Genomic DNA, 27,805 nt, shown 5'->3' on the forward strand with positions numbered 1-27,805 from the left:
AACATAGCAGGCAGACTACTTGCAGTACCCAGTAATGTAATGTGCTAATGAAATCCCTCCATATCGGCATGTCGTATGTGGTTTTTCACTACAATTAAGATTTTGGTTTGTGATTATGCTACAGTGATTTCAGAATACAAGTAAAATTGCACTGGCTGGATGAAGGCTACGTATAGTCATAGTAGTGTTTGTTATTACTCCCTCTCTCTTCTTTCTCTACCAAACCTTGATAGTTTAAAACATTTGCTTCAATTGACAAATTATGGTTATAATCACGAAATCATATTCCTCTCGGCTTTTAAATAATTACTACGTCCAAATAATGTTTTTAATTGAGAACAAAGATGCATTGTCCTGCCAGTCAAGCTCCCTTGGCAGGACCAATAGGATCGCAAAGACTTTTTGGTATTTTCAGTCAGTTTGCTATAGGAGAGAATGGGCACGAGATCAACCCTGCTCTGGGGAAAACGGCTGCGGCTCTGTCGGCAGTACCCTGCCCTTGGGAGTAATCCCTCTGCCTGCTCGGCCTCCCCAGCACTCTGTACATAAGCCCAGGTGTTTTTCCCTTCCACAGATGTGCGCAGCCCCAAGCACCAGTCCCTGGCCCCAGAGCTGGTTTCCAGGAGGTCTGAGGGACGGCGACGTGATGGACAAGCTCTGGCATGGCTGCAGGCGCATGGTCTGCCTGACTGGCGAGTTATGGGGGTACGGCTCCAGCGCACCCAAAATGCCTGGAATCAGAGGGAGTTAGGCAAGGAGGATGTACCCATGACGGTGTTTTTTTCTCTGTTTGCTTGCTCCTTGCTTCCAGACCTGCTGCTAAGGCTGAGTGGGTTCAGCTCAGTGTTTTAAAATGGCAGGTATCCAGAGTCTTGGATATATTTCATGACTTCAAAGACATTTCTGCTCTCCTTCCCAGTCACATCCTTAAGCTCATGATGACAGCGTTACGAGTCGGATAGTTAAAGATGTACAAGGGCGAGGAGCTGTTCTAGGGCCCATTGCAATCAGCAGGGAGAATCCCCCTGACTTCACAGCTCTTTGGATCCAGCACCCTGTGTGACCTGCCTGCTCCAGGGTGCCAAAAGCTTCCCCCTTAGTTCCTGATGGCACTAGTGTGACTGGCCTTGACACTCCTCCTCGAAGAGGAAGGTTTACTGAGTAAAAGGCTTGAACATGCTTTCCTTGTGTTGTAAAGAAGCAGACGTCTGAGTGCTTCTTTTGCCCATTTGCAGTCTTTTCCCTCGTCTTTCTCCCATTCTAAAAACGACTCTTGTGGCTGACCTTGATTATATCAATTCCTATCACCGTTTCAAACAGAGTTCAGAAAGTGCAGCTACCTGTCTTCCAGTGTATCCCTATTTAAATGCTGAATTAGATAGTGTATATCCAAGATGAAATGAATTTACATTCTAGGTCTATTATTTTGATAATTAGACAGTAAGGTTGATTTCAGGATATCTTCATCTTTAAACAGAAAAAGCATATTTTTATCATTTGTAGAATACTGTAGAGTGCTTCAGTCTTTGTTTGCCCTGTAAGTGTATTTAGTTGGAAAACCTTTAACAAGTTATATTCAAAGTGTGCTTGTATTTTGAAGTAGACCCCGGTCCTTTTTTCTTTTAGGTTTAAGCAATTCACAGAAATCAATATTTTTTTAGCAATCTCAAATTGTTACCACGGATTGTAGAATAGGAGGAGGAATATTATGCCTTCTTTGCACGGATAATAAATGTATTTGCAACGTGAAATCAGGTTATGCTTTTATAGCAGCAGGATTATGAACTGTTAACATATTCAATCTCCTAAAATATTACGAACTCTTTTGCAGAAGTTATATATATGACCCAGTGAACTCCCCCTACATTATTTTAACGCCTAATAGTTGGGTGAATGTTTCAATGCCTACCAGGTGTCACATGGGAGGCTCTGAGATGACAAAAAAAAAAGGTGCATTAAAGCAAACCTTGCTGTTTCCTCACTGCTGACCCGGAGAGTCCTGCCGGCCGCAGAAGCGGCATCTCTCCTGGGTGGTGAGAGGCAGCAGCACTGGGACGCCTCTGCGCCATCTCTCCTGGGTGGTGAGAGGCAGCAGCACTGGGACGCCTCTGCGCCATCTCTCCTGGGTGGTGAGAGGCAGCAGCACTGGGACGCCTCTGCGCCTCAGCGCGGCTGTGCGTAGCAGCGGGGGGAGAGCAGTGGGAGGGCAGGAGCAAAGCCAAGGTACTTGCGACCGTACAGATCGGTTGTTGTTCTGCCTGGTAGAGAGGGAGTGTAGCAGCTGCCTCGGGATCCCGGGCTGAAGTCTGCTTTGAGTCTTTCTCAAAGTGGGACGAGTTTCTTTCAGGGCCCTTGGCAACACACGGTGAAGTAACGTGGGCAGCGCATTGGGAGAGGGCGCAGTCCTGTGAGGGATCCTCTGTGGCTTCATGAGCTACCGCAAAACTTAAATTAAAGGCAGAAAATAAGAGACAGGTGAATGTGTCTTTTTAGATGTATAACAGTGTGGAAGCTTTTCTTTCAAGCATAGTAGCTGATAAGCAGATTAAATTACGCTAAAATGGTGTCGGGGTTTTTTTGAGTTACCTGCACATTGTGCAGCTCAGCATAGCAAATTATCCTTGTCTGTAAAATTGTGTACTTTACATTTTGCCAAGCTACGCATACTGGTGTCCATTTCTGATAAGTCTGTCCCTGGGCATGCCAGGTCTCCCGAGGGCTGAGTGTCACAAATGCTCAACCTTTCCCTTCCACTGTGATATACAAAATTTTGTGTGTCAACATTACACTCTTCCAAAATATTGAAAGAGTGTTGTAAAGAAGAAAAGTATCCCACAGACGTCTGAAACTTTTTTTTTTTTTTGCCAGAAATGAGGAACAGTGATGTAAAATAGCTGTTACATTTGGGTGGGGCAGGGGGGAGGAGGAGAGGAAGGTTAAGTTTAGAAAACTCAGCCTAGTCATGTAACTCACAATAGTTGAGACCTATGAAAATATTTGACAGCATTGAAACACCATTAAGATGGCAGAGTACAGTTGAAGTTGCTTTTTGTAATCTCAGAGCGTGGCTGAAGAAGCAGAGTATTTGACTATAACACTTCTGTATTAATCATAGGAAAGAAACAAATATTGGAAAGGAATTCCAAATGCTTACAAGGTATCTCATTTGGTGGCACACATTAGTTTGCCAAATTCCAATTCCCAGATTGGTAATCATGATTGTTAATGTACATCTTTTATGACTTTCAGACCAAGAGAAGCCAACTTTAGGAGCATGCATGTTGTGATATCCTCAGTGGTAAGTACCCTAACTGCAATCAAGTTTATTACATTTTTGTAGAGTAGAGGCCTTTTCAAGACCACACTTGCTGCAGCTTAGTCACACAACAGCTTCAAATGTCGTTCTGGAATAATAGGGTAGTAATGTGATATACTCTATAATGAAAATCAGTGTAAAGCACAGGTGGTTGCTAGCATTTGTGTGGTCAGACGTAAAAGCTTCACTATGGGTACAAGCTACTGCTTTCCCACTTGAGGAAAGTATAATTAAAAGTGGTTTCCAGATGTGCTGGCACACATCTGCCGTTTTTAAAAGTGAATTTTGCAAATACAAACTGAACTGTGTTGCATTCATCATTATAAAGCTGTTGATGGGTTTTCAGGTAATAAAAAGGTTTGAAGCATCAACACCCCACTGTAAAGCTGAGGTGTCTTTAGACAACAGACAGTAGCATTTTATGTTCACATTGTATTATTAGGATTTTCTGTGAGTAGTTCATAGCTGAGCCGTGGCAGATATGCAAAATCTGTCTGGACAAAAATTAATGTTTATTTCATGAAAACATGAGAAGTGATACCTTGATAATGATTTTATTTGTTACCAGTTAGATGCAGCAAGTTTGGGCTTTTCTGTTTGTTTATTTGTTTTCAATGCAGTGAAATAAATGCAACTGTAAAACATTAGATTTCAGTTCCTTTGTCCTAATTTTCAAGATGTGTAAATAGTCAGAAAACAAGAAAAATATATGTGCTGAAAATTGACCTTTAATTTGCCTCAAAACAGAAAACAGAAGAAACTCTGTACTTATAGGCTTACATAATGGATCCTTAGTTGAACTATCTAGAAAACAATAAATTAGAACAAAATTCAGAAAAGTTACTAGGCTTTAAAATAATGTTGAGAGAAGATTACAGATCTTTTTATTTAGCTAAATACAGATTTTTAGGACAAACTGTTTGTCCTAATATCCATTTGATTTCGTTAGAACTAGTATTTCACCTGGAGATGGTGTTATTAAAGTAAAATCCCCATTTCAGAAGAAAGATTTTGCAACTCCAGAAGTTTTAGTTGCTGCTGCTGCTGCTTGGAACACGCACAGGGGAAGAAAGCTGTCCCTGCCATTTTCTTACTGATGTTTCTTTTAGCACTGCACCAATTACCAACACCTATGTCTTCCAGTAAATTTTGAAAAAAAAATTCAGGCTGGGACCTACTAGCCTGAGGTTCTTGGACTATTGACCAGGTTGCTAAATAATCAGAGAAGATCTTTTTAAGATACTATGTGTAATATTGCCTGACCTTTGCATCTATTTCCTTTACTTACTTCCACAAATGTGACTCATAGCATTTCTTGTCAAGTGAGAATCTAATCCTTAACATTTTATTTTACGGAAATACTGACACTAAGTAAATTAAATGATTTCTGGATGTTACCTCTTAGTTGGACTTTTCCATGTGGAAGTTGGTTTTTCATTTAAATCTCTCCTTCTTGACTAAGCAGAATTGAACCCCCCTTTTGATGTGTTTAAATATTGGAATACTTTGCAGAAGATTGAGTTAGTCAGAAAAACAGCTGCTCAGATCAAATAATTTTTAATATAAAACTTAACATGTAGTCTGTACTTAAATGTTTGGATTAACTTCTCTGTATGAAATGTTTTGAGTTGTTGCAAAGTCATTGACAGATTCAGTGAGGGATTCAAAATGCAACTTTGGTAGTAAAGATAACAAACTGTCCTATGTATTCTTCTTTTCTGTGATAGTTAATAACTCGATAAGGTCCTAGTGCTGATAAATGAGAGTGTTCTGGCTTGAACATTTTCACATCTCTGAGGTAAAGGGTCCAGATCAGCACATGGCATCTGATCTGTGCCTGGGGCATCTTGAGGGTACAACGAAACAGGCGATAATCAATAGGCAGGATACTACTTACTTCATAGCGAAAATGCTAATTGCAACAATATTGGCAGCTAGTACAGCAGACAACTTTTTTTAGATTGTAATGACTGGGTGTATTATAAATTTTCTATCTTGATATAAAGACTTCAAATTTATGCTACCAGTGACTTTTTACAAGTATGTATTTACTAACACACGCACATACATTTAATATTAAATCACATTTAAATAACTGTTTGTCCGGAAGGTAGGATTTTAGCACCCAGCTGTTATAAGACTTTTTTTTTTCTCTGACAAAATGCCATTTGACATCAAACTTAAAAATGTCTACAAAAATACAGACATTCAGATGTGAAAATGTGCAAAATGAATACTACCTGCAAAATGAATACTACCTAGGCATTTAACTCACAGTCTGTTGCAATTAAGACTTGTTAGTGGTCTCTCCCCTGAACTGGTTATTCATGTCAGAGAGCAGCCCTGGCAAGACCCACAGCCTAGCTCGCAGTTTTGCACATGACCTTTTTGTGCAAAGGGTCAATTTTCATAAAAAGCTCAGATGGGTAAGACAAAATAAATAACTTACTGAAAAAATAGTTTATTTAATATTGGCAGTTTTACGTCCTTGGTAACTACAGAATTATGAGCGCTTGTTGATTAATTGTATTCTATTAGTTGAAAAGTAAAATGCTGACCAGACTGGGGGAGATGTCAAAAAGTCTTTGGGGGCCGTGCATCAAGGGGAACGAAGAAGGCAGCTTATTGGAGGACAAAGATCTTGCCTTGACTGATAGATGCAGAAGACAAGCCACCAAGGACTTGCCTTCCCTCAAGGGCAAAAAACCTGTCCAGTGTACTTAAAACAGCTGAGGCAATACTCTTCTGTGGTATAAACCTCTACAAGACACTGAGTACAATTTTATAAGAGGCCAGTGAGTTGATGACTGTGAGTGGAGAAACTGTTATGTATATCTGATGCTGTTGATGCTATTTATTGCCAATTGCGCAAGGACATCCTTTTCTGAACATCTATATCCTTGATTTAGGTAGTATTCCAGAGTTCAACCAGTGCAATACACCCTATTTAACCCAGAAAAAATTTGAAACCCCCTGCTTTATATTGTTTTTTTATCTCTATTTAGAACATTTTCTTGCCTTGGGCCTTGAGTTGTTGATTTTAATACTTCCTTGTAAATAAGGATCATTGCCAGCATTTCTTATGTCTTCCAGATACCTATTCTTCACAGTAAGTTAAAGACTTCTCTCTGCGGCCTTACAATTATTTGCTGTAAGAAAATAGTCTATAATGTTAGAAATTGTTGAGTACGGCCTTGGGAAGAGTAAGACACAGAAAAAGGAGGTCACTAATATTAAGAATGTTTAAGAAAAATATATCCCTAAAGGTGAAAAAAATCAGGGAAGAGAAAGCAAGATACATTCAAAATATTTCTAAAAAAATATTCTTCAAAATTTTTATGAAATGACTTTACAGAACTTGAAGATGGATCAAAAATAATTATCTTGTGCTTCAAGAATTTTGTGAAGTTTCGGAACTCTCTCCTCTCTGAAATACTAAAAAAAGATAAAATATCAATTACTTTATAAATAAAGGTCAGAGGGCAGGTGAATCAGATCAACTTAAATATTTAATGTCAGTAATTTTGAAATATTTAATTTTGGTTTGTTTTTTTACATATCTATATTAATCTTTAGGTGAAGAAAAAAAGGTAGTTTTAAAATTTAAAACAGAACTTTTTCATCTTGAAAATATCTAAAAACGGAATAATTGAGCAATTTCAAAACACATTCTGCTTTTTTAAATGGCAAACAAATTAGCACATTTCCTTGCAAATAACTTTCCTTTTAATGAGCCAGCCTTTTCTGAGAGACAATCGTCTAAACTATTTCCTGGTATCTATATCGTGTCACAAACATATTATATATTTTGTATTTCTTTAATCTTTGTGCTTGTGGATTTGTACAATGTGAAACATTAACAAATTATCAATTTAAGCCGTGAGCTTTGTTGTTGCTTCTTGGAGAGAATGAAGTAGATGATAGCAAAAATTTATGGAAAATTTAGTTCAAAGGCTTTGGCTGTGGATAAGCCTCATTTACTCATGTAAATAAGACCACTGAAACCACCAAAAGGTGGGTGCTTAGTGATTTACTCAAGGTCAGTATGTGTTACACCATTACAAATGTACACTACATGACATGTGCACACAGGTCGTTATGCTGCAAATAAACTTGAATATAGCCATGCAGTGAGTTGCTGCTCTGAGCTTTCATCTCCTTTAGGTTTTTCCCTCAGTGCCTGGGAAACCTGTGCAATACACATCTATAGCCAAAGCAGCATTACCTCCTGCACTGTGACTAGCAGCAAGAGAGAGTCCTTGGGAACCCAAAGGTGGTCTCCATGGAGGCCCCATATCCTACTGTCCGGCTGCGTGACTCTACTAACTTGCTTTCTCCCAGCATCAGCCCTTCATTTAACTAGGCTGACATCCCTTGGTATTTTCCTGTTTCCTAGTATTATCCTGTTGAAATGTTTCAGCATTGTCTAAGGAAGGCTTAAGGACATAGGTTGTAATAGGGTTGTCATTCAAACTGATTATATCAATGTTTTTTAAATTTCTTATGAAGGAATATCTGCACTCAGCCAGACACGTGAGTACTGAGCCTTTGTCGGGGTTTAGGTGGAATCGACCACTGAGGATGTGTTGCACCCCAGACGAGACTCACAGACACTCGCCCCCACCTCTCTTCAAAGAGAGAGGCAGAAGAGGAAAAAAGAGCCTTATGAGTTTAGAAGGAACTAAACTACTTTAAGGAAAATATTAATAATAAAAATAAAATAATGAAATATATACAAAACCATATCAAGCTCTCAGGATGACAATCATATCACTGGCTGGCACTGGGGAAGTCCCAGGCTGGACTCAGTGACGGATGGGAACTGGATTCTGGATCTGGATTCAGGATCGGGATCAAAGGCAGACAAACAGAAAAGAGTCCTCTTCGGACATTGGCCATTGAAGAAAGAGGCCGACCCTTTGATCCCGCAGCTTTTATACTGAGCATGAGGCAGATGGGATGGAATACCCCGGTGGTCAGTTTTGGGTCACCTGTCCTGTCCGCTCCTCCCTGCAGGTGGGACCCCTCTACGCTTTTCCATTTCTGACCCTCCAACGGGGCAAATAACGAAGTTATTTGGCCTTGGGTGTTATAGCAACAAGTATAAGAGCCTCTCTGCATACAATACCTTGGCATCAACTATAAACATAGGTCTTATCACTCTGAGAGAGCGAAGTGTCTGCACAAGATGCTGTTAATTTCAGTAGTTGAAGAGACCCAGCTAAGAAGCAAAATTACTCAGCAAAAATGGTCCTGTTTTACGTCAAACCAGGACAGCCTTCTGTTCTTGTGCAGGGCTGTCAGTTTTGGCATTAGTACTGAAGATGAATATATCCCCTCCTCACCTGTTTTACTATCACCATTTCTATATTCTTTGCTAATCAAATACTTCAGAATTAAGATTATTTCTGATCAGTGCTGATTCAACTACTAGAGACACTGAAAGAGTGAATAAGTTCTAAATATTAATTATTTGTGGTTTTCTTTGGTGCAACTAAGGGACCTGAGCTATCCAGTCTCTTGTTAGAACTGGGTCCCAAGTTCAGATGATTAAAGGGATATTATATATCTCTGAGAATGAGCTTTAGCCATTTAGGAACAGGGCATGAGTTTCTCTCTCTGACAGTAGCTCAGCTTAAATGCGTGCCTGCACAGTGAGTGCAATTGCTGTTGACAGACACTCCCTGCTTAGCTGTGAGTGTGTTGGTAGTCTGGAGGGTGATATCCCGCTTTAGGCACTGTACAGTGAGAAGGAGGCAGAGTACAATGACTATAATCAGAGCTCTTGAAGATCTGATTTACAAGGAAAGTTTGAATGAAGCGGAGTCATTAGCCAAATGTGTTAGGAAAGACAAGAACAACTGGTGCTGCCTTGTGGAAGCGTGGTGTACCGTTGTGTTCTCTTCAGCCTGTCTTCCCATTTGCTCCATCATTTTCCCCATTCTCCTATTACTTCACTTCCACCCACACCTAACACACACAGTTCTTTAACGTATCAGGGAGAATTTGTGTACAGAGCTTCTCATTACTAAGCTTGTAAAGAGTTGGTCAGAAAAATTTAACTTCTTTTACTATGGTAATATTTCACATTTAGCAAAATGATTTGTAAGGCAAGAGCTACTTTAGTGGATGACATTTGGGAAAAGAAGTCTCTGCAGCCTTTATTGTGGATCCTTTTTGCAGTTGTATTTCCTGATGTAGTGCCTGAATACCTGTGTTGCTTTCTGAAATGGGAGGAACAACCCTCCTGGAGCTCTTGGTCCAGGAGCAAATTCTCTGTTTTTCCTCCACCCATAGGTCTGTTGTCCCCAGAGACATCTGAAACATACCACTGAAAATCCAATGGGAAAGACTCACTTCAGTAAAGCTTAAATAAAAGGGAATACTTACTAGTGGGTTATGGATAAATGAAAAACAAACAAACAAACAAACAAAAGCAAAACAAAGCCCCTAAACCCTAATGAATTATTAGTTCAGTTTTAGGATGGCAGCTTCCTAAATGGCTAAGAAAGTGCCTATGTGAAGATCCCATACTTATAGGATAGCTGAAGACAAATTGGGGGTTGAGCATTGTAGTAATTTTGTTTGGATTTTACTTTAGTCTTTTCTTACCACTAAACCAAAAAGACATGTACAATGCTGAGAACTTGTGTCTAATGCTAAACAAATCCTTTTGCACATACAAAAATGAGTACATGGAGTCTGTGGTTTGCCAATGGATTCAGTAACATACTGTGAATAAGGCTGGAGAACAGGCAAATGACAAACCCTGGATAAAAAATGGTAAACTGCAAAGTCTTGTTATGCTAGCTAGAGGTGCAGTAGACTACCGTATCTTCGTTTAAATGGTGATGGGTATTGGACACTAACAAATGCATCAAATACCATCAAAGTTATGTAGGTAGATAGGTAGTATCTTGTCAAAAGTGCTTAAAGTAATGTTTGGATTCTCTCCTTTGATGTAAACTGGGGAGTTTGTAGGGCAGAATGTGTCTCGTAACCTGGTGAAAAATGCCCGTCTATTTCCTCCTGAGCAACCAGGTATCTTACTCATTAAGCGCCTATTGTTTGCCTCAATGCTCTACAAGGCAAACTTACAGCCCTTGTCTGCCAGGAAGCTCTCAAACTGGAAAGCAAATATAGGCTGGAGTCAAAATACACCGGGACATCCAAAACAAGTCTGTTAGAGCAAATAGAAAACATCAACAAAAATAGATAGAGTTAAGGGAGCAGAAGGCATGTTAGAGATGTTTGTTGTCATTGAAGAAAATGAAGAAAATGCCAATTTGTGGTGTTCTGCATATGAGTGAAAAAAGAAAATCCAACTGTGTGGAACACAGGAAAGAAAGGGCTAAAGTAAAACAAGAATGTAGTTCGTGATGAAGTAAAAACCACGTGGTATGAAAATATAACAAAGATATGGGCAAGGTAAGGATTCTAGAAAGCAGATTTGAGTAGAAGTAGGTTTCCATAATATGTCCACAAACACTAGGAACTGTGAAGATACCAAGTAGAAGGTGTGCACTGAAATAATATATATTAAATAGTGTTTTTAAAAGCATATGGACCTCTTTACAGTTAAAAACACATCTAGATAACATAAAAAGATGATCAGCTGATCAGCATGGTTCCTGGTCCACAGTTGGAGGTAGTTTGATAACATTCATCTGGGTGCAAATTCATAATAGTACCACAGTACGTCAAGAAGAATCTTGGAAAAGAGATTTTCTAGTCAGTGACTACTTATTTTTAAGCAGTGCGATCCATCTGATTGCTGTGGACTTTGAAAGTACACTCTTCTTTTTATCTTCTCAGGTAGAAAAGTTTCTGTTCCCGTTGGTTTGGTTAAAAAAGAAAGAAAAAAAGAAAAAAAAACTCAAAACACAAATCTTTGCACACATTGGAAACAGACAAGCTTCTCTTTGTGCAGCGTTTATCCCATCCACTTTTAAGTTGTAGAGAGCATAGTTGTCTATTTCCTTCCATGAACTGTTTGATCCCTTATCAGCCACAGTCCTCCAGAGTTTTTCCAGGGTGTACCTTCAGATTTTTACTGATGAATTCAACACTTTTTTTGCAGGTTTTAGACAATGCATTTGATATTGTCTATACCATGATCTGTTCTGGTGTGTGGTGATCTGATGAGGTGCTAAAGAACATCTATTTGAACACCTCAGAGGTGATAAATGAGGCCGAAATAATGATAGGGCAAATGTAGGAATTAAGCAGTATCTGGCCTTTCTGCTGCCCTTCCATGCTGGGCTTGTATTTCACTCAAAGTATTATTCATCTTCTGAGAACAAAACAACTGATTTTTTTGTGGTAAACAGTTATTTTTATATTCCTTTTAAAAATTAAGAAACTCTCGAGAAGAATTGTTATTGCCAAAAATCCCACAGAGGATCAGTATCAAAGGAATCAGAATTTAGAAATTGGAGCTTGCAGTGGGAATTTAAGAAAACTCCACAAGTGTATCTATACAATAGATGTCAGAGTTGTGATGAGATTGTGGAAACTGAGGAGTGGAAAAGGAAACAAATAGGGGTCTCTTGTGACCTGAAGTTATGAAAAAGGGAGGAGGAAGGAACACCACAAGGAGGTGGATAATCCTGGGTCAGATTTCAAAGTTTTCGGAGCATACCCAACTCAAATCTCTGTAGTCTCTGACATTTTGCCTTTTAGAAACAAGTGCAACATCCCAGCTGAGAAGTGTATGTTGAAAAGTCTCATTTAAACTGAAATAATTTGGTAGAGTGTGTTTATGAGTCATGAGTCAGTAAGCAGTGAGGAATCTATGATGGAGTCTGGAAAGTGAACTCATAGTTTTATGGTAGCATGGGAGACTGCCGGTGTACAGCTATCAGACCAGGAAAACTGATGGATGAAATCAGAACTGAGACTGCATCTTTACTCCATCTGTGAGGTGGCATTTCTGGTAAACAATATCAAACAAGATTTTTGGTGCTAAGAACACCAAATATACTTTTCCCCCCAAATCTCCAGTTAAATGTCAATATTGCTTGCACATATACAATTTTTTAAATGTTCAGGAGTGAATCATGTGTCATCTCACAGAACATCTTCCAGCCAGACCAAAGTCATTTCCTCCTTATACACAACTTGGGTAATGAGGCACGACTAAGAACAGGAAAACCCATCTTTCAATGGGAATTATAGGAAATACTTGAAAAAAGAATTACAAAACAGAAGGGAAAATGGCCTTTGAGAAAGGGAGGTCTCAGGGCCCATTATCCTAGAATTACAGTACTAGTTCAGCAGTTTTCTGTTTGTTTTCCAGTCATGTACACTCCTTTCTATTTTTATTCTTGATAGCTATACATACTGAAAGCCTCACAGTTAAAACAAAAAAACAGACTGAATTTTTTGTTCTGTTGACTCTGTAACAACTGATACCTTCTGGGCTGTTTAATGTGATATCATGAAAGTTAGCTAAATGGACTATAAAAGATCATGTGCACCATAACCTGGTGGAAAATATACCAGAATAAAGTTCAAAGGATTTATTTCCAACATGTTACTTGAGAAGAAGTTAGAAAAGAATAGTGGTCTTGTTATACAGATGTCTTTCAGTTTATTTGGGTCCACTGATGGTGAAACAATTCAGTCTTTACTTCTGAGAACACCAAAGTGGTGACAAAGTGATTTTCACCACCTTATTAACAGCAAGCAAACAAAAATCCTAACTGAAGTTTAAATGGAATTCAGCCTGAAATTAAGAGTTCAGTTTTGAAATAAAAGCTTTCCATGTGGGTTTCCCATGGCGTTTTTTCCATGAGATTTTTTTCTGTTTTCTTTTGTCACTTACTAGTTTAGCTACTGCACTTTCTTCTTTTATGGTTTTCCTTGGACTTCTTCCTTCAAAAGGACAAGGCACTCAAAATGCTGCAATAGAGGCCTGTCATGCTAAAAAGATGCATAAGTATCAAACATGGGTTACTTCCATCAGCTACCTTTTCATTTTGAAATCCCGTCAGGAAGTTGCTTTTCTGGATTTTGAAGCTCTTCATTGCTCACTGGAATACCACTTTGGGGCATCTCAGTTTTGTCCCAGAGTCACTTCTGCTTTCACCTTGATCAGTTCTGCTCAGCTTCTTCCTATTGCTCATTTCCAGTGTTGCCCCTACCTCTTTTTCCTTGTTGGAAACACAGGGTCACCTTTGCATCACTCATTCACTGGACACTTGCTTGTTTGTTTGTTTACTAGCCTTTGATTATTGCTTTTGTAAAGCTTTTGGTAAAACTGGTTATGAAGTGTAGTGTTTAAAAAAAAAAAAAAAAGAGGTCGCAACATGTCATAAGGTTCCTATGTTCAAGTAAGTTACTCTGAGTTTATACTTATGCAGGTGATTATAGGAGATCCCTGTGTGCTTTTGTTACAGTACAGTTAGTACAGTTAGTTCAGCTGGGTCTGCCTTTACCGACACAGTACAGTATTTCCTAACAATTTGCATTAATTCCTTGCTCATAGTTCTGTCATAGCTTCTGAAGAATTTCCTATGGTTTCTAAGGTGGAGTCCACTTACTCTGCCCTCAGGGGAGACAGACAGAAGTAGAAATTAATAATAATTCATTAGAATCCTTTGATTTTGTGATATGGATCTCAGGCGTCCATTCTTGGAGAGTTTGGGGGCTATTTCTATCATTTAATGTAAAGAGACAGTTCAGAAAAAAAGGTAATTGGAATTTCTCTACGGAAAAGCCCCTCTCTCTCCATTGATGGGCATGGAAATGTGTCTTCTTAACTGAGGTAAGTTAGGTACCAGAAGTCAAACAACAGGAAAATCATTGCCCTTTGTTTTGAACTCTTGTAGTGTGGGTTATTAAGCTTGAGGAAAATTAGAGGAGGATTCTCATAACTGGTCTGAAGCAAACTTCAAAATTCCCACCTCACTCTTTTCTGCAAGGTTTGAAGTAGTGCCTAGTCTTCTCATGCTTTGAAATCTGCATCACTTTTTCATGCTGGAGAGGGTCCAGAGAAGGGCAACAAAGCTGGTGAAGAGTCTTGAGAATAAGTCTTATAAGAAGCAGCTGAGGGACTTGGGATTGCTTAGTCTGAAGAAAAGGAGGCTGAGGGGCGAGACCTTATCACTTCCTACAACTACTTGGAAGGAGGTTTTAGAGAGGTGGGGGTTGGTCTCTTCTTACAAGTTACAACCTATAGGAAAAGAGGAAATGGCGTCAAATTGCACCAGGGGAGCTTTAGGTTAGACATTAGGAAAAACTTCTACACTGAAAGGGTTATCAAAGACTGGAATAGGCTGCCCAGGGAAGTGGTTGAATTGCCATCTTTGGATGTATTTAAAAGCTGTCTAGATATGGTGCTCAGGGACACGGTTTAGAGGTGGGTCTTTTCCAGCCATAATGATTCTATGATTCTGTGATTATGGACAGTGCTGCGTGACCCCAAACAATGATCCTTCTGTATTTTAAGCTGAGAAGAACAAGTTCTTTGTTACAGAGACCATGTTGCCCTATGATATTTGCTGAAAGTTTGTACATTGCAAAATTCTCACTTATGTATCTGGAGATCCATTTTAGTCAGTTTTATTCCTGGAGACCAACTCTTAAATCATTATAGCTTTTATTACGAATTTAAGAAAATGTCAATATCATATCTGAAGGAGGAAGCTAAATATAGAGGCTGGCTGGTGCCTTTACACAGTGCTGTGTTCATCATAAGAAGGATGCAAAAGCTGCCATTTTTGTGGGAGTTTGTTTCAAAAAAATAACCTGAGTGTATAAAATAAGAGAGTTGAAAAGGAGATTGGACTCAAAGGATTGTCCTTTGCTCTTCACACAGTACTTAAAGTTCATTCCTGCTTTTTTCTGCTCATTATGAATACACAAACGGCATCCTGCAAAACCTACTGTAATGCATTATTCTAAATGCCAGTCACATAATATATGAAGAAATCTATCACATATCAGAGAGTATGACTGGAGGTGAAAAACAGACATGGGTCTGAAATGCCCTTGTTTAGCTGAAGAATGACATTTCACAGCAAGTTGGCCTCATCAGAAGCTGTGAGCACGAGTGTTTACAATATCTTTAGATAGCATCTCTCTCTAGGCACAATGATTCTCTGTTTCTTTGAAACAAGCTGTCATATTACATGAAAAGAATTATCTAGTATTTCATTACTACGATATGAAAAATGTATTTAAAGAAGCAATTTTTCTTTTGGTCTGCAGGTGGAAGGTGCAGGTGCAGGTTGGGGTAAAAAATGCATTATAAACTACAATTGCAAAATGATAAAGCAAATCAAATAAAAATGTGGAAGTGGCAGGTAAACTGTATTCTTGGAAAATTATTGAGCCAGTGAGGTCTATAAATATATTGCTTCAGCAGTGCATTCTTGATTTTGTTTTAAAAAAAGTTGGTGGGTTTGAGTTAATTTAAAATAATGGATATCCTAAGCTTATTATATGGACTGTTTGTCAGAAGTAGAATCAGCACACATTTTGGGAATTGGATTTTTATATTATAATGTCATGCTCTGTAAGATGACTTTCAAATTGTGCAGCCCTTATACTCACAGGTACAGTAAATGTGTGATCAGGCAGTAGATAGAATTGTAGCTGTACTATATTAAGTTTTAATAAATCCTATAGCAATAATGAAAACTGATCTGCTCTTTCATGGCTAAACATGGTTTTGGGATTTCAGTATGTTGAGAAGTATTGGCTTCACAAGCAGCCATGTGTTTTTAATTCAGCAGTCTTAATTACAGGAAATTTAATGATAATGAATTGTAACAAAGAATAAAATAAAGCAAAGAAAAAAAAAAGACAAAAGAGAACTTATTTTCCATCCAAGGGAAAGAAATATTTTGGTATTAAATTGGTGCCTTTACATTGGAAAACTCATTTGTTGTCCTTAGAGCATATTCGCTGTTAGCAGTTGTCCTTTATCTAGTTTTTTTATTATTGTTGTTTTTATTTCTTCTTTGGTTTCCTTCTTACGGCTACAAATATCAATTTAATAATTGGAAAATCATTTAAGTTAATACATCAGGAAGGCAACTGGTGTCTTTAGAGTTTGGTAACAGGATATCAGATTTTGTCAGGAATAAACTTGGGTAGAATTTTGGCTCTGTTGAACAAGTTTTGCCATTGACTTCAGTAGAACCAGAACTTCATTGCTGGGGTGTGATAAGCAAAAGCCTGAGTCAGAGTCTGTGGCAAGTGGAGGAAAGCTGCCTGCTTGGTTTGCCTTGGCAGAGGGCTGAAGCCATCTCCTGATGACTGCTCAGTTGCCCGTGGTTAGACTGAAATGTTCCTAGTCCCTCTCTGTATCATAGAGGGATCCAACCTCTGCAGCTCGTACCTTACTCAGCAGACTATCTGCTGGCTGAACAGGCAGAAAGGTACATAGTCTTTTGGGGTTTTTGTTTTCTTTTGTTTTCCAGAAGTGCTGGAAAGACAGTTTGTAAGAGTTGCTGCTGCTGTGTGCTCTCTGCTTTAACTCTTAGTAAATAAGACTTCAGCCTCCCAGTTTAGTAAGACAACAGAGAATGAAATAACCAAGAGACAAATGTTCAGCATTTGGCACCAAATTAAACATAAGGATGATAAAGTGTAGGATCCTAAGCTTGGAAAGTTGGCCAGTTAAAATACCAAATGATCTAATTACAAATAAAAGACAAATTCATATTCTTGTTGGGGAACAGTTGAGGTCATTTGTTCATGGTGATTCATTGAGTGAAGGAGCTTAATGGACAACAGCAGCAGCAGCTCACATTAGACAGATTTCATTCAAAATTATTTTTAATGTAGACTATAATCGATTAACTATAGTGAGCCTCATGTCAAAAGTTATAGCTAAATTAATAGTAGCTTTACCTAACTCTGTTGGTAGATTTATTTATAGGCTGCACATCGTGGCAACACACATAGATTTGACATTAATAAAAAGGTGAACTGTTTAGTGATACAGCTTGTCTGGTAACAATTTGTTTGCGTATAGAGTCAATCAAATTTCAAAAATACAAATTTGCAAAAGCCTACAAATTCCAAGTAATGTCTGACAGTCATATTCTTAATTTTCCACACCTTTATTAAAAGTATCTATTGAATTAATTTTGAAATTCGCTGAAACTTCCTTTAACTTCAGTGTAATTGTGCTTTCAGTTTAAGAGGTGTTTCTTCATAGCCCTTCTAATGAAAAGTTCAGTAGCAGCAAAGATGATGTTAGAAACTTAAAATGTTTATTTATTTTTACTCTCAACCAGTCATTTCTGGTTTCTCTGTATATACTGATAAGCAAAGATCAGGACACTAAGATAATAAAGATTTCTACCATCTTTTCTTTACGTTAGTACATCGTGATTAGTTTCCTTATTTTGCTGTTCTTGGTGTCATGCCCTCAACTACATGCTAAAAATTAACTGGAAAGGTGGGAAGGCATGTTTGTAAGCTAATGAACTTTTAAATACTTATGTTTAAATATAACACATTATGTGCATGAGGTGTGTACAAATCTGGTGTAATGCAGTACAGAAGATGGAGTGAGACTCTCTTAGTGGTATTCAGGGAAAAGATGAGAGGCAATTCCTTTTAAAAATAATTTTAAGAAACAGAAATTTTTACTGTGGGGGTTGTCAGCACTGAAACAGGATGCCCAGAGAGGCTGTGGAGTCTCCATCCTTGGAGATATTTAAAACCCAACTGAACAGGGCCCTGAGCAGCCTGCTCTGGCTGATCCTGCTCTGAGCAGAATTGGCTCAGGCAATCTTCAGAGGTGCCTTCCTGCCTCAGTCTTCTGTGTGAGTTGATACGATGGTCTTGGCCAATGTAAGAAATTTAAAAAATAGACGTTATTTTAAACTATAACCTTACAGAAACACAAATTAACCAGATTGTGAAATTGTATTATTTGCACTTCCACGATGTTAAATATATAGATAATATGGATTTAGGGTAGTATTTAAAACCATTCTTAAGCTAGAAGTCGGTAATTCTGTTATTAAATTAAAAATCAAAGTATTTTTTTATTGTCATGTTCAGAGGATTCTGAAGGGTAAAACCATAAAAGTTGAAAAAGCAGAAAATTCACAATGTTAATACCATGTTTAAAAACAAGTCCTGGAGGCAGGCATTAACTAGCTGAAAAATATGTAAATTAGGAGCTTTTAAAATGCTGACTTGTGCAAATCATTCATAAGATTGCTGTATGTTGACTTTGCACCCTTTGTTTTTGTCTTTACTTCTGCTAAAACTGCGCGTTCCCCTTGAAGCTGCCCCAGTCTTCCAGGAACTTTGCTCTGCCCCTCATTCTGAACAATTTGCAGTGCGTAGTTACGTGCATTTTGGTCAGCTAAAGCCTTCAGTGGGGTTCAGTGTGCAGTATGGTGATGTTGCTAACATATTTATTTCTTGATGCTACTAGCAGGCTGAGCCCAGAGCCCTCACCGTGCTACGTGCTACGCAGCACACAGCAGGAGACGTTGCCTGCCCAGGGAGCCTCTCCCCAAGCACACAATCAGGAACTCCACAGTAATCTCTGTGTATGATATTAGCATCCTCCACCTTTCCCCAGCTTTCTAAGGGGCATTTTGGGGTATATCTTTCTTTGTTTTAATTTTGATTTTGTAGGGAAACCGTTTTTGAAAGTAAAAGGGACACAGACGAGAGGAAAATAAGGAAGTGGTGGTATGACAACATTTGGAGCATCAGAATGAGCAGGTGGAGAAGCGTGGCTGATGTCTAACATTTGGACAGTGTATTTGCATGCCAAAAGCTGTTTTAAAAAAAAGATTAATAGTTGGTATGTACTTGAAGTAGTTGATAATGCAGAAAGTACTTCTCTTTTTTTTTTTTTTTTTTTTTTAAATTTGTAGGCAGCATATGCCAATAGTTGTGTGAGGAGATCTGGCTTCTAAATTGGTGCCCTTTTGGCTGCAACGTTACCTAATGTCCTCTTCAGTAAACAAAGAAAAAGCAATTTTATAAACAGTTCTTTTACCTTTAAATTAGCATTGCATTTTTAGTGTTTGTTTGTTTACCTTTGGAAAAAAAATACTTTTTTTTTTTCTGAATGATAGTTTTAAAACAATAAACAGAAACTTTCAATAACATGCATGGACATGCTTTAATATATTCATGAGTGATCAAAATACAGTACAGAAATCACATATGCTGCTCTGCTGCAACTTTCAAGGTTCAATCCATCATGCTGGAACCCAGGGGGCTGAGATTTGACATCCTGCCTAGAAACCATACTTCAGATTGGCTGGAACTGTGCCATCTTATGTTCAGGTTAAAAGAGCAGCTGTAATTTGTCTGGGTAGCACTTTAACTATGCACAGCAAATCATAAAACCCATTTTCAGTAATAAACTTGAAGATGAAATAGGTCCATTTGCTTCATTTCCTGATCTGTACAAGATTTTCATCATTTTGATGCAATACCACTTGGAGTTTGATCTTATAATGATGTAGATTTCTGTAACAATCTTCTTCAGATTAGCAGCTTTATTTAGCCTATATATACTATGTAGGAGATTTCTTTTTGGCATTTAGTGGAAGTCTTTTTCTATTGTTCTTTGAAACTGCAAATATGAGAATAATCTCATAGTAGGAATTAAGTTTATATGTGATTGCTACGATAAATAAAACCTGATTGTAGCCTTTTTCAATTGTAAACACCAAATATAAAAATACTCTATCCTGTTCTTTTTTCTCCCCTTTTTGTCTTAGGATGGCTTACTTGCAAGGGAGTAGCAAATGCAAATATTTCCAGAACTCAACGAAAACGTTTTAAGAATATATAAAAATATGATTTTTATTTATGGGTTCGGATTACGATGATTTGAGATTTTAACCTTTTGTGTGAACCCTTGTTTGCAAGTGTGACTTTGCCTGAGCAGCAAGGTCCAACTTAACTTGTAAGGGTAAGTTTTACGTGTAACTTAGTAAACCAAGGTAGCTCCGAGGATGGACTTTCTTCAAGGGGATGTGCCAGTGAGTCCAGCTGTGGGGAGCCCTTCCGGAGGCAGCCACATTCATTTGTACATGGAGGCTGTAGGCTTCATTTCAACGCTTTTTGAATGTTACACAATTTGGGTTCCAGCATTGGCTTTCTGCAGAAGCTTTGTGTGAAATCAGACCCGTACACTGCAAGAAAGTGTCTTTCTTGTTCAGACTAAAAAGTGTCTTTCTAGTTCAGTAGACAACTAATGGCTTGACCATTAAATAGACCAGCCAGCCCCCCTGAATCCTCAGTGCATTTACTGCAGTAGTCTTCTGCCAAGTGCCAGATCTCTGTTTTTTTCTTTTTCACAGAGGCATTTCTCTATCTGTGTTTCTACGAGGACCCCTCTCTTTCAGCTCCACAGGCTTCTCCCTTTTTTGGTACGTCTTCAACTCTTAAAGTTTGCTGAGCCAAAAGGAAAACCCTGTGTCAGTCTTCCTAACCCCCGTCCCCCATTTCTGAGTTGAGGAGTTAGTTACATTCACCAGATACATCTTGCACCCCTGCGTGCTGCCCTTGCATCCCCACTGTAGCTAGCACAAGGGAAGGTTCTTTCTCTTACCCTTTCCTCAATACCACGGGGCTTTTTGACACTGTTGGCAAGACAGCTTGTCTGTGTTACTATATTGTTGTAGCTCAGCCTACCCTACTGAAAATGTATTCTTTCAAGATGTTTGTTTCCTGTAAATGATTTAGCCCTTTGAAAAAACCTCTGGGTTAAGAATTTATGGGAGTAAAGCATACTTGTAGTAGACATGTACTTTACTGGGGAAGCTTAGCTAGGGAAAATGAAATGTGTTTCTTTATATTCCATCTTCGCCTACCGTAGTTAAGTGAGAGCAGGCTGCAGGATAGCATTGTGCGCCTTGCTGGCCACACAAGCACTTTGTATTCACTGGAGACTCAGAGGTACGACAGCTGCATATAAATATGCATAGTTGGAGAGATTCATGATTGTGCCTCCTTCTAGGGCTGATTGGCTGCAGTGCTGCCACCGCAAATCCATGAGCGTTTTCCTCATCTATCAGCTGCTTGCTTGCTTGAAAGCAGACAAAATGGTTAAAACACCGACAGCCCACAGAGGGCTCCTGAGTGAGTGAGACTTGTTTGCTACAGCACTCAAAACATTTCCCTGAATCTACAGTAGCTCTCAGTAGATGAATTTAGCACTCAGCAGATTAATTTAGCTCCCAGTGTGCTGGATTTAGAAAGAAAAACTAATATAGATGAATACATTCTGTTCAGCCAGCATATTTTGTTTTGCAACAATACACATGTCTTATTTGAACTGCAATCTGGTTGGAAAGCATTTTGCGAATGGTGCATTGGTCATAAAAATGAGTCATGCTTGCTCATTTTTTAAAAAGCTCTCATCTAGTGCAGATCAAGGAAAAAGGTATTGAGCAAGTCACTGGAGAAAGTATTGGAATTTTAGCCATCTCTGATGAGCTTTGGCCAGTTTTTTTAAGGTAGACTTTGACATTGTGTTCGAAAAAGGTAGCAGCTGCTTTTCACTTTGTTCCCTGCCTAGCTTTGTAGGTGTACCACCATGCTCATGGTTAGTCTGCTCGTTTGCCTCAGGGGCCGGGTTCAGGCAGGGTTCCCTTGGAAGGATTTGTGGGCTGGAAGCTGAAGGTATGTCTAATGGCAATTAGGAAGAGCTCTTGAGGAGGAAAAATTCAGGATACAAAATCCATTGTTTTATGACTTCAGTATAAGCTTTAGCTTTCTTCCTTAACCTGGAAAATGTCACAGGGAAAGTGGGACTAGACTGCTTACGTATGGTAGCAGAGTGACTAGCTTGCTTATGACAACAACAATGGTTATTATTTCAGGAGTTGGGAAACCGAATAAAAAGATAAAGATATAAAATGAAGATATCAAAATCTGGGAGCTGAGGAGATCATTTGACTGGCTTTATTTAAAAAAAAAATGGCCAAGGAAATGAAAAGAAAAATGCTGTGAAATGACAAGCTGGCGTTCTAAAGGAGTAACTTCAGTAAATGAGTCTTTCATATGAAAGACTAACTCCCAACACATCTTCCAGAGCACCCCTTGATACGGTATTTCCACTACCAGCAGCAGGATGATTGTTATAAGCATTCTTTCAATCCCTCAACAATTATTTAAAAAAAAAAAAACCAAACATTAAAGAATGGGTTGAAGAGCAAATAGTTCATTTCAACAGAGTTGGTGCAGTACAGTGCAGATCTAATTTACTCAGGAGGAGCTCAGCTGCTACAGTGATGGGTGCCTTGTAGTAGTTATTCCCAATCCTATTTAATCAAAAGACTACTGAACCTTTTGGAGAACACAAACTAACGAAAGACCTTCCTGTTCAGTGATAGTGCAGTGGTTTTCATTTACCAATAGATAAAATGAAACAAAACTTTGGATGCTCTTTCATGGGGTTTCTTTTCTGCACTTGTTTGTGTACTGGCTTGCATGTGCAGGGATGTGCATGTTGTCTTCTTTCTCAGTTTTTAAATCCTACAATATTTTTGGAGATTATCTTGTAATATCTTCAGGCTACCAGCAGCTTTTAGTCAGTAGATCGAGCAGTGCTGCTATGAAGACCACAGAAGTCTAGAGACCTGGTTCGTATGCTTGCTGGGAGTCTTGCACATCAAACCGTAAAGCAGTCCGTGCACAGTTACCCTCTTTCTTCTAGATTTTAAATGTTCCTTTTAGTAAGAGACTGTGAAGTGGAAATCTCTCGGGCATCATGTGGGATTTTACCGGTTCTCCTGTCTGGAGGATGAGGCACAGTGGTGCAGCCGGAAGGGGCACTGCGGGGAGGCAGTGGTGACTCACCATCCCTTCTGGCTCCTATTTTGCAGGAGGAATGGGAGTTTGTTATGAGTAAATTGTCCTGCTGGAAGAGGAGGGCAAAGCACCACTGTCCCACTTGGACTCAGCAAAGCTGTCCTGGGCACGGAGGCAATGAAGCCAACACTGTGTTTATTCATTGCCTGGATGCTCAGAAGGACAGTAGTGTGTGGTCCATACGTATCTATGAGTACAAATTATACGTGCCAGTGCTCTAAGCACATTGCTTTCTGATGTTTGGCTGCCTTGGCTCGGTGCACAGGTGTCTAGTCTTGAAGAGAGCTGTGAGAAACCTCAGTGGGGCTCACCCTCCACTTGAAAGCTGCATTTTGCCCTGGCCCTGACACACCACACTCCTGCCCAGCCCTGGGCCCAGCTGAGCCGGGCACCACCCCCACTCCAAACCCATCCCATCCCATTCTTGGGGGCTGCTATCCTGGCCGGGCCCAGGGCCTGTGGTAGTGACTGGGGATGGTTGGGCTGTTGCCAGCTCTGGTCATCATCCCCAGCCCAACCTTGCTTACCTCACTGGGAGCTGCAGGAAGGGGCTGGTTGGAGATGGATGGCACTGCACCACCCTGGCAGCTCCATGGCTCCGGCCTCATCCACATCCCCAGTGGGCCAGGGATGCAGATGCAGAAGATAGTCCTTTATTGCAGCCCTGAGAGACATTTGGGCCATACTGGAAGCAAGGAGAGGTTTCTACTGACTGAGATACAGCTTTTTATTGGTGCTAGTTTTGAGTCACCCAATCTCTTATTTTCCTTGGCTATGTTAAGATTGTTTTGTAGGTAGACAGACTCTGGGAAAGCTAATGCAAACCCATAAAGAAAGAAGATCTACTGCTAGATGTCTTTTCTGGATGTTGCAAGGTTGAGTACCCTAGAGCATTAGCCTCGACAAATATATTGGATAATGAGTTTTTTTGGTAGTTAAGCTTTACTTTTGGTAGTTTGAGCTTTTCAGCTTGCAGAAGGAAACCCATCTTCAGTGTTTTCTCCACTGTCACGGGAGGACACCTCAGCATCTTGCTGCTGCTGCTGCAAATCTTTACCTTCCATAGCCTGCTTCATTTGTCTCCTCTTCCTTCTTTCAAGGTTTCCTTGTGTTCTTGGCAACAGCTACAGAGGAAATTAAAGGCTTTATTTCCAGACTAGCTTCAGATGTCACAAATATGGAGGACAGTTTCTGAAAATCCAGCTCTAAAAACTTCAGTGTTTATTGTTTTCTGTGCTATCCTGCCAAGATCTTCTCCCTGCTGTGGCAAAATACTGCCATCTGTAAGATATATCGAGCTAAATGTTAGTGTGTTGGTACTTGTGAATGCCATGCGCTCATTCATGGCCTTGTTATGGTTTAAGATTGCGCCAAACTTCATGGCATGCAGGGTCTTGTTTTGAATGTCTTTTTTTCTCCCCCCCCCCCCCTTTTAATTCAGTCTGGCCAGTTTAAAAGTTCTGGCTTGGAGCACATCCATAAGTTGGGGTAGTTTCATCTACATGTACTCTTCTACATAACTGGACATTGTGGCTCTAATGTGTGCATAGAAACAAGGGATAATATATGTATATTGGTAGAACTGACTTGCCTGTACATTGTAACATTATAGCATATCGTCAGCAGTGTAGCAGTAGTGCTCCTATAAATTCTCATGTAGAATATTTCCTGCTATAGGATTTACAGAAGTTAATTGATTTAAAAACTTTCTTTACTTGATCATTACAGTAATATTTATACATTTATGCAAACATAGTTTCATGATCATATTAAATGAGTTAGAAACACAATTGGCTATTTCTTCCCATTCCTGTGACTTAATTTTAAGCTGCTATTCTCAACATTCTTGACATTGGTTAGTAGTTTATAAATGATAAAGTGAACTAGGTAATAGATGTTCAGATTTCCACCTGTGCACAAACTATACTTTGTCATAGGGACAGTACCAAACAAGCACTATAGGTGCAGTCTAAGTTCTTTAAATGTAGTTTGTATTGTCAGGTGTTCTTTCCATCTTCCCTTGAGAAACTTAAAGAATATAAACAATAGACAGGTTGATTTGATCAATTCATGGAGTGTGGAGAGTATTCTGCTTGAAGCACATAGACTGTGTAATAAATTTGCTGTTGTTTAGAAAGAACATTTGGTTTGTTTTGAAATTCACAGAAAAGTAGATCCAGAGGTTGTACAGTTTTAGTCCTAGGAAATGGGGATTTTGTTTAATGAGGATCAAAAAACTTTTTCGTTCCCTAAGTTCTACCTGTCCCCTGGAAATAATTTTTATTTATTATTTAAGTCTGCATTAGGCACATGATTTACAACAGTGTTCCTCTTCATCACCTTTTCCTCTTCTTTCCCTGGTCCCTCTCCCCCACTTCAGCAAATTTACCTGTCTGATACAGATAATAATTTGTAATAATTTTGTCTCTGAGGAGTTGTACTGGCAAAGCCATAGTGGCTACCTCTGGCTGCTGTTTCTGTGTAGGTAGTGTTTCTTCATCATAGAGTGGAGCTGTCTCTTCAAAGTAGGTAACAGACTCCAGAATTGTTTGGTGCATGGGCAAAATCCCAGTCTTCAGTAAAGTCTTAAGGTGGAAAAAGTGGATATTAGTGTCCTTAATAGAATAATGCTTAGAATTTTGAAATTTATTTTCCATATTTGATGAAAGCTTTGGCAAAGGGTGTTGAGCAGTACAGTGTGATAGACCATACTTTCCTAAGGCATATGCCTTTATAGCACAGGAAAATGGTCCACTTTTTTTTTTTTTTTTCTCTCCCAGAAAAGATCTTCTAATGATTTGTATTTCATCTTGAACCTTGAACTTGATTTTAGTTTAGCTCTACGTGTTGGATATTATCTAAGATTTTCAGTGGTAGAGAAAATTAGATTTTTGAGACCAAGCCCCAAAGCCTTGGTGCAACCTCCTTGACTGATTGACTCAGGTTACGTGCCAGGAGTGTTGAATGATTATATCAGCTGCCAGGAGCAAGTCTGAAGATACAAGAAGGAACCATCTGAGGGAACATGCTGGAGGAAGGCTTCTGAAAAGAAACATACATTTCTAGATACTCTAAAGTGTCGGTATACCATGGGTTCATTTTGGCCTAAGTCCACTGTGGAATCTGCAGTTCATTTAATGTAACTCTGCTAGCATAACCCAAATGTATGCTGGATTTTTATAAATGCTGTTTGAGATTCTCTTTGGATCCGCAGTAGACAGGCCAACATCTCCCACATTTCCACATAAAAATCTGAGTTCAGAGAGATGAGTAGAGTGCAAATATTTTAGTAAGTAAAATGTAAATGGAAAGATAGATGATAGAAAATGAATAATCCTTTTTCACATAAAAATAAACCACACAGCTATAACCAGTACAAAAGACATTCAGAATTAGAGGAAACAAGATGGTACTGGAAATAGCATAGATTTTGCAGTTGCTTTGGAATTCTCTACAGAAACCACACATAACTTTCCTTTCTTCTCTTCCTTCTTCTGTTGTTTTTTCTTTAACTACATCTGGTAATAGCTATAGGGACATCAATTATTATCGTATCAAAGACTAAAATTAGAAGAGCTGCACACAGCAAAATACAAATGGCTAAACTGTTTCTGCCTAAAGGTGTATAGGGGGAGGAAAAGACACCCCGTTTCTTTGCCTTGAAGCCAGCCAAAATAGTTCATCTGTACGCAGATCATTCCAAGGGCAGCAGGGGAAAAAAACCTACATACGTAAGATTCGCTGAACCCTTATCATTTAGGAAGCGGGAGGAATAGCCTGTAGATTAACATTCTAGTCTGGGTTATCAGAGGCTTAGCTTTGGTTCCTGAGTTATCACAGATATCCCGCGGTTAAGTAGTATAAGTAGTTTTCCTATGCCTCAGTTCCCCATCAGGTAAAAATAGGGATCTCTTACAGGGCTGTTGTGGGGATAAATACCGAGAGCTGGTTAAGTGCTCGGATTATTCAGTAATGAAGCTTGTCTAAGTACCTTGAAGCACTGTTTAGGCTGGAATGTGTATATGCTGTCTCCGTGCTCCAAGCACTTCCTTAATAACTTTGTCCACTTAGCTTGGAAGATAGAGGAACCGATGCACCTAAGAAGACTGAAAGATCAGCAGTGTATTGAACTGCACTTGTGTCAGAAACAAGGGGTGCTTCTTGGCAGAAGACAGTTCTTTGTGCTGTGGCTGGACATGACCTGAGTAGAAAACAACCAAAATGCTTGGTCCAAGGAGATGCCAGGGAAAGCTGCCTTATCAAATTCTCTGTTGAGAGAGGAGGCAGTGGAGTAGCAACACAAGCAAGTACTTTATAAGAGGGAATAAGTATAGAATTGAGACTTCTTTACGTAGGTCAGACATACGGGGACAGCAACAAAAAAACTGGAAGAAAAATGAGGCAATAGGAAATAACTACAGAAGGATTTTTCTCTTGGTAGAATATATCACTCTAGACATAACTGGGGATTTGGAAAAGGAGAGGGAGAATATGTTGGAAAAAAGCGGGTGAGAGTGACAGTAGCAGCTACTGGAATAAAGATGTCAATCTATTGCATTTGACTAGTGAAATACTAATCTTGTGAATGAAGTTGTGCAGACAAAGGAGATCACAGGAGGACCAAAATTCAGAAGATTTATAGTTTGCAGCTAAGAAAAACATTTTGTGTGG

At 39.1% G+C, this 27,805-nt stretch overlaps 1 long non-coding RNA gene across 2 annotated transcripts in view; it reads left to right on the plus strand.

Moving 5' to 3' along the window:
* Positions 1–27,805, plus strand: part of LOC309686047 — a 191,523-nt gene that overhangs the window by 91,157 nt on the left and 72,561 nt on the right. For both annotated transcript variants that reach the window (XR_014270509.1, XR_014270510.1), the window contains one exon: positions 3,250–3,298. This is a non-coding gene — a long non-coding RNA (uncharacterized lncRNA). The remainder of the gene's footprint in view (positions 1–3,249; positions 3,299–27,805) is intronic.

Source organism: Vanellus vanellus, assembly GCF_965231255.1.
Source record: "Vanellus vanellus genome assembly, chromosome: 1".
In the NCBI taxonomy this organism is placed as follows: domain Eukaryota; kingdom Metazoa; phylum Chordata; class Aves; order Charadriiformes; family Charadriidae; genus Vanellus; species Vanellus vanellus.